General features: G+C 38.9%; 1 long non-coding RNA gene across 1 annotated transcript in view; it reads right to left on the bottom strand.

Annotated features, from left to right (window-relative positions):
• LOC109585039 (uncharacterized) overlaps window positions 1-7,175 on the bottom strand; it is a 14,116-nt gene extending 6,941 nt beyond the window's left edge. The window contains exon 1 of the long non-coding RNA XR_002186287.1: window positions 6,565-7,175. This is a non-coding gene — a long non-coding RNA (uncharacterized LOC109585039). The remainder of the gene's footprint in view (window positions 1-6,564) is intronic.
• Between the last annotated feature and the right edge of the window lie 1,000 nt (window positions 7,176-8,175).

An 8,175-nucleotide genomic window follows, 5' to 3' on the forward strand; every position in this document is an offset into this window, starting at 1 on the left:
TAGCTGCAATCTTGTTTCTCCCTCCATTATCTCTGTTGCACTTTGTGACTGGCGAACATATGATACAATTGTAGCAACCTTTCCAAGTATTGTGCTTACAGCTCCAATTTCTTTAAAGCCATCTTTTATGACCAGCTGCAAAGTATGAGCAAAGCATGTATCATGTTGTGAAACATAATCAAGGCTGTCATGCAGGTCAATAGCATTCATTTCTCCTTCTTCATCTTCCTCTTCATCCTCATCATAATCTTGCGAATCACCTTGATAACCGGGAATGTTAAATGCTTTAACTACATTTGAGGCATTGTCTGTCACTGTAGTGATAACTTTGCCTTCAATATTATATGTTGTAGTTGCCTCACAATAGTAGGAATAGATGTTTTCTGCTGTGTGACGCCCCTTGAAGCGCTTACATTCAAGCATCAGTGAATACATTGACCAATTTAGAATAAAGTGGCATGTGATTCCCAAAAACCCTTTCATTATTCGATTTGACTAAAGGTCAAGTGTGAGTGAAACACCTTCAGCTTTGGCTAAAATATATTTTAATTTTGACTTTATGGCCTCATCTTTTTTTGCCAATAGAAATGTAGAGAGGTGTTTACGAGATGGTACTACAAAATGAGGATCAAGTGAATGGCAATACTTCCTAAATGAAGGAGACTCTACAATAGATAGTGGAAGCATATTTTCAGCAATAAGTGATGTCAAGGCATCAATAGCACGGCATTGTCGCACATCATTCTGATCATATTTTTTGCCAGTAATAAAAGAATCAACAGTTGCTTGTTCCATAACTTTTGCTTTAGCAATAGTACCAGACTTTTGTGCCTCTTCATATATCTTTGGATCCTTCCTCTAAAGTAAATATGAAATGAACACTATGGAAACAGGGCAACCTTTCTTACCTTCAGATGTGTTGTGAAGTTAGAGGAAGTCTTACTAGAGCCAGATATACAAGAGGTGCAGTATTTACACTTAGCCTTGTAATTCCCAGTTGTGTCCTCTGGTAGTTCAAAATGAATCAAGGGTGAAGGATCTTAGTAGCTATGACTAGTCCTTAAGAAACTGCTAATTGCCCTTACTGCTGGCTAAGACATATACCATATATGGTTCAAATTCAAATGTTATAGGCGCCTATAGGCATGTGCAAATGCTGCATCAGCATGTGATAAAGTTGCTGGTGTAAAATGTAAATTGTGTTGAATCAGGTGCCTTGGCCAGTGTAACAGTGGTGTATACACAATTAGACACCAGTAATTACTATTACTATTACTTTTAGTTTAAATTGATGTAATACTATTACTATTACTATAACAATCTATTTAAAATTTTATATTACTATTACTATTACTATTACCTTAAATTTTACAATTGTGTATTACTATTACTATTACTGTTACTTTAAAATATGTAATAATTACTATTACTATTACTATTACCTATTACTATTACTATTACCTATTACTATTACTATTACCTATTACTATTACCCCATGTCTGCTCCTGGTAGTACCATTATCAGTCCTCACCTCATAGGATCTTGGTGTCTGTGAAAATGTTACAGATCTACCAGTAGTGTTTCGTGTTCCTCCTGTCCTGATGTATATATCAGTATTATCTGCAAGTAGAGGGAGAGGCCTTGTTCTGTAATGTAGATCGTAATTAATCTTTTGTTTCATTGTGTATACTGTATCTGCCTCTCTGAAACCATTTAAGTCAGAACTTTGTGGTATGAGATTCTCTTGTAAAGAGGATAAACTATTTCTTAACTTGCGACCCATTAATAGCTCTGCTGGGGATACATTGTACCATGGTGAAGGGTTAATCTGTAATTGAGTAGAGCCATATGAACATGACTTGAGTCAGTTATCAATTGTTTCACTGTTCTCACTCCCCTCTCTGCAAGCCCATTTCTCTGAAGATAATAAGGGCTGATAGTGATATGGCTAAAGTTGTAGGAATGAGAGAAATCACAGAACTCTTGGGATGCATATTGTGGGCCATTGCCACTCACTACAGTTTCAGAAATTCCAAATTGTGAGAAAATTGATTTGAGTGCTGAGATAACTGCAGTTGAAGTTGTAATTTTACCCAACTTGATTAGTACTGGGTACCGAGAAAAATAGTCTACCACCAACAGATAGTTTATATTCTTGAAGATGAACAAATCTGTGGCCACATGTTGCCATGGATATGATGGTAGAGTAATTGTAAGGGTTCTCTTGCTGGAGGTGATTTCTTCATGCAGGTAACACATTGTTTCACTGTGTTCACAATGCTTTGTTGCATACCTGGCCACCAAACAGCAGCTTGAGCTCTTAAACAGCATCTCGAGATTCCCTGATGACCCTCATGAATCTTCTCTAGAGTCTTGCGATGTAATGATTTAGGAATAACTATTCTTTTCCCTAGGAGGAGTATCCCATCACATACTGACAGTTCTCCTTGCTTGTTCCAGTAAGGGACAGTTGTACTCTCGACCTCGTCTTTTGAGGGCCATCCATTCTGGCAGTAATTGATGACTGTTGAGCAGATTGAATCAGAATATTGCTCTTTGCGAATGTCTTCCAGTTTTGAACTGAAGACTGGTAAGGACTGCATGTCAGACATAATCAATTCTTCAAACTCCTGCTGCTGAGTATCATCTTGTAAAGGCAGTGGAGCTCAAGACAGTGTATCTGCAGTGCATAGTAGCTTTCCAGGGACATGTATAATAGAGTAGTCAAATCTTGTGAGACATAAACAAAATCTAAGAACTCTGGGTGGTAGTTGATCTAACTCTGTGTAGCCTAGTAGTGCTACCAGGGGTTTATGGTCAGTCTCAATTGTGAATTTCAATCCTAATATGTATTTAGAAAATTTTTTGCAAGCCCATGTTGAAGCCAAAGCTTCTTTCTCGATTTGAGCATAGCGAGTCATAGCATCAGATAATGATCTAGAGGCGAATGCGACTGGCTTCCAGACCTCATCATGTTTCTGAAGGAGTACCACTCCTAGTCCTAGCATAGACGCATCTGCAGAGACCTTAGTTTCAGCTTTTGGATTGTAATGTGCTACACTTGTAGGCTTAAATAGCTCTTCCTTTACAGCAACAAATCCTTGTTCTTGAGCTTCACCCCATGACCAGCTGTTTTTAGTACTGAGTAATATCCTCAAGGAATGTGTGAGATCTGACAGTTTCATGGAGAATTTCCCTAACTGGTCCACCATTCCCATGAAACGTCGTAATTCAGTGATACTAGTTAGTGGTTCCATTCTACTTATCGCCTCGGTCTTCTCTGGGTCAGCATGAATCCCCTCTTTATTAATAGTATGACCTAAAAACGAAATTTTATCTTTACCAAACTCACATTTATCCTTGTTGAGAGTGACTCCAGCTGTTCTGATTTGTTCTAACGATCTCATCAGTCTCGAATCATGCTCCCTTTGGTTACTTCCAAGGACCACTACTGTGCGGCACTACACCATCCATGAGACAGATTACCCCATTGAGACCAGAGAGTATATGACTCATTTTTTTCTGGAAGTAGAGATTCCGAATGGCAGTTTGTTAAAACAATATCTACCAAACTGTGTTATGAACGTTGTCAGTAGACGTGATTCTTCTGAGAGAGGCATTTGCCAGAATCCTCTATTAGCATCGAGTTTTGTAAAAACCTTGGCTCCTGATAGCTGTGTTAGGGCGTCATCAATTTCAGGTAGTGGGAATACCTCTCAGAGTACACTCTCATTGAGGCGTTTGAGGTCCACACAAATTCAAACCTTCCCATTTCTTTTTGGGACTGGTACCATGCCAGCACACTATAATGTAGGTTCCTCCACTTTTGACATTACTCCCACTGATCCATTGAGTTGAGTTCCTCCCTTACCATGTCTCGTAATGGTAATGGGATCTTCCTAGCTGTGAACAATGAGTCCTCTTTAGCATCTGACTGTAGCTTGATTGTGTAAGGTTCTCCCAGGTTACCTAGTCCCTTAAAAAGAGTAGGAAAGTTATAGTGGATTGTATTTCTGAGATCACAGTCTTCTCCAATCATATATATATTAAGACTGGCTAGCTTTAGAGTGATTGCGGGGAGACCCAAAAGGTTAGCCCTAAGGGATTTGACATAATAAATGTTTTGCCTACTGTTGTAGTTCTTGTAGGAAAGTTTTCCCAAGAAGTGTGCTAATACCGGAAGTAGTTGACCAGCAGGACCTATGAGTGACTTCTGTGAAGGGATTAGAACTATAGATTTATTGTTGAAGCCTTTAAAAGTGTCTTGAGAGATAGCAGTGGCTTCTGTTCCAGTGTCCACTTTCAATGCAATTTGCTTTTCTTCTAATTGAATAGTTGCCTGCCATGTCATTCCATTGCTTTTTGAAATCAGAGTGTCCAAAAATAGACTATTGAGATTCTGCTCACTGACATCTGACATTTCTCTTTTAGGAGCATCTCTGCGATAGAAGCATTGTTGGCTTACAGTGTCCTTCCTTGTGACAATTGTGACAGGTCGCATCCTTTGCTGGACATTTTTGCTGTCCTTTGTGAGCTTCTCTATCGCACCGCGCACAATTTCTTATGTGGCCCTGGGCCTGTCATTCTTGCAATCTTCCTCCAGTTTTGGGCTTGCTAAGTTTGTTTCTTCTCTTGGCAGACATCAAGTCAAGCCCTGGTTTACTATCAGTGAGGTCCTGAGATTGATCTTTTACAGCCTCCTGCATGCTGGCAAACCATCTTCTTGGCTTTCTCTAGGTCCAGAGTCGCATCCAACTGCATACACTCTGACAGCAGCTGGTCTTGTATTCCAACAACAAGCCTGTCTCTTATCATCTCATCTCTAAAGCCCTGATAGTTGCAGTTGCCTGCCAACCGATAGAGCTCCATTATGAGCTGCTCCGCGTAGTTTCCCCTTCCATCTGGGAGCGACGGTTGAATCTAGCTCTTTTGTAGATTGCATTGCGTCGAACTTGAAAAAACTCGTTGAATTTTTGAAGGACTGTTGCATAGACCGTTTTGTCACCGACTGAAATGTTTGTGGGGTCCAGGACTAATTCTGCCTCCTCTCCCATACAGTATAGTAGGGTATTAGTCTGCTTCTCCTCTGAGTCCTTATCCTGACCAGAGGCTACCTGGAACTGTTTGAACCTAGCGAGGCCAATCATCAGGAGTAAAGGGATCTGGAGCTGGAAGTCAGATTTCAGCCATAGCTTAGGTCGTCACCTGTGCTGCCACCATGTAGTATTGTAATCAATGATCATTCAATAATAATACGTAGTGGCTATTTTTACGGTCCCGTAATCTCATTGTATATAGCTATTTTTACGGCAGGAAATATAGAAATGAAGTGACGTATAAAGATGACAATCAGCATCAATAAGGCAGCAGGATCGTGGTGGTACAGTGGGGAAGGCGCTGGGTTGGATACGGACGAGCACTGGTTCGAATTCAGCTCAGACCATTTCTTTTTTTATTTTTTATAATTTTGACTTTAACAAATTGATTTTTTTTATCTTTCTACTTCGCTATGTTCCCTAATTATGTTAGGAGCCCTAGTTATGTTAGGAGTCCCCTACTTAGCTATTGTTTTTAGGGTTTAGGGGTTAGGGTTGCGGTTTTTTTTAGAGCATCCCCAGTCATTTTATGAGCCCCCTAGTTATGTTAGGAGTCCCCAAGGTTGGTTTAGGGTTTAGTTTTTTATTTTAGAGTGTTTCCCAGGTTTAAAAATGAGTAAATCCATAGATAAATCATCCTGCCGTAAAAATAGCCACCCACGGTCGGATTACGGGCCCGTAAAAATAGCCATTGCCATAATAATAATATTAACAACTCTTACACAACCTATTTATATCATGTATATGTATGATGTAATCATGAGTAGTGTGATGTTATATAGTCATCAAGGTGTCAAATATTAATAAGGTGTGTGTATGTACAATGTATGAGAGTATGAGTTATTTAATATGTTCATACTACACAATTGTAATAACATTCCTATGCACTGCTAATTGACATGCAATACAAAAACTCAAACTACAAGTGTGTATCACAACATTGTAACAACAAACTTACATGTTTCAAGTTTTGCTACTCAATGAACATCAATTGGCAAGGGCTAAATATTTTTCTCTGCTAAAAGTTTACTTTATACAGGTATGAGATTATAGGCAAAGCTATAGTGGTGATATAGGTACAGTTACACTGTATCAGACCCTAGCATTATCACAATTACTGTACTGGGGTCAAAACAATAAGATGTTTGCCAGGGATCTCATAAAAGTCATTAGGATTTTTACATGTAGATAGGCCTCACTCTGTATTAAGCATGGCAATTCATGCCGCAATGGGTTTGACGATTCAAAAATTAATGTAATTAATTCATGAATACGATTAAACAATCATCTACATGTACATTACTATTATATTCTTTGCATGACCGCAAAATGAAAGTGCCAATGGTACGATGCAGTATTTATACAGTAACCAAATTATCAATTCCAATGTCAGGCAAATGTATTTAACTCAGTAGAATCATTATACAATGACACACACCAAGCAACTAACAAGCAATATCTACTTACCTATGACTGAGCTGCCTAATGCAAAGATGATGACAGGAGCCTGCCTCTGAGCTGTGTGAGTGTCACTACATCAGGAGCTTGTTGCAGCAGATATATTTGCATGCCTTAATAACCATTCGCACTGCCTACTTTTTCTATTGATAACAAGCCTCCACAATAGCTTAGACAAATTCCAGGAATACTCAACCTATTTCCGGACAACTGGCTGGTTAATACATGAGAACCGGGTGGCCCGCGGACATCCATAGATAAAGCATATATGTAGATATTATATATAAGCAAAAATATTATAGCCTATAACAGTATACGTATTTCTACCATGCTTGTTTTAAATTGACCAATCAGATTGCATTATACGAGGTGTCTAAATCACTTATAATACCCCGGGACATTATTTAGAAGCCTTCGGGAAATTATTTAGATACCTCTTCCAAAGTTTGGGAAACTTTAGTAATGAATAAGTAAAGGTTATACAAGGAGGTGGAGGTATCTATGGCATTCATCATAACAAGGGCCAGGCAGAAGTATGATAAGGCCATAGATACTGACACAGAGTTGTATAACCAACCTATACCATGTACTAAAATAAACAAGTAGTTTACTTAGCAACAGTTAGCAACAGCAATACATTTTTTAAACAGGAAGTGAATAAGTAATTTCCCTGGGCTACTTATTTGACCTCCAACTGTCCGGGAAATTACTTATTCACCTCAAGCTACTCATTCAACCTCCCGGGCTACTTATTCAACCTTCTGGAAAACTTGCTGGTAGGTAAGTTATTTATGAACCTGAAATTGAGCAATCTGATTGGTCAATTACAACTAGGCCTGGTAGAAGTATACGTTATACACAGAGGTCGAGGTTTCTATGTGATTTATTGACCAAGGGACGCAGTCCTGAGGTCAATCAATGCCATAAAAACTGAGACCGAGGTGCATACTGAACCGTGTTTTACCATGCGTCCAATCAGATTAGATGTATTTCTTGTATCAAAAAGTATAAAAATCCTTACCATTAGCAACCAATTCATTTTTAGTCACGCATTAGAATGAAAAAGCAATAAGACATGCTCGTCTGTTCTCAAAAGATGCGACTAACACAGCCGCCATTGATAGCTCTGGGAACACCTATTTCTCATCATAATATGACTGCCCCGCCTACTTCATTAGTGCCATCACCCCAGCGATCTTGTTTTGCAAAGGCCCATATCGGACGAAGATTTAAATGATGCACAAGAGCACTGTGAGCCATGCACAACTAAAAAAAGTAATATATGGGCAGAAAATATATGGAATGACTGGTGCAAGGAAAGAATGAATAGATTTGGAGATGCCACCCTTCCTAATGGAGAACAGGCAAGTTCTCAATGATTGGATGTCTAAGTTTATCTTGGAAATACGCAGAATGGATGGCAAGCAATATCCACCAAATACATTGTGTATGCAATTACATGTGGAATTTTGTGTAACATTAGGAAAGATTGTCCAGATATCAACTTCATCAAAGATCACGAGTTTGATGGCTTCAGGAAGACATTGCATTTCGAAATGAAGAGATTAAAATCTGCTGAAATGGCAGGAACAGTTAAACAAGTCGACCCAATATCATTTC

The sequence above is a fragment of the Amphimedon queenslandica genome, unplaced genomic scaffold (genome assembly GCF_000090795.2).
Source record: "Amphimedon queenslandica unplaced genomic scaffold, v1.1 AMPQUscaffold_13515, whole genome shotgun sequence".
Taxonomy (NCBI): domain Eukaryota; kingdom Metazoa; phylum Porifera; class Demospongiae; order Haplosclerida; family Niphatidae; genus Amphimedon; species Amphimedon queenslandica.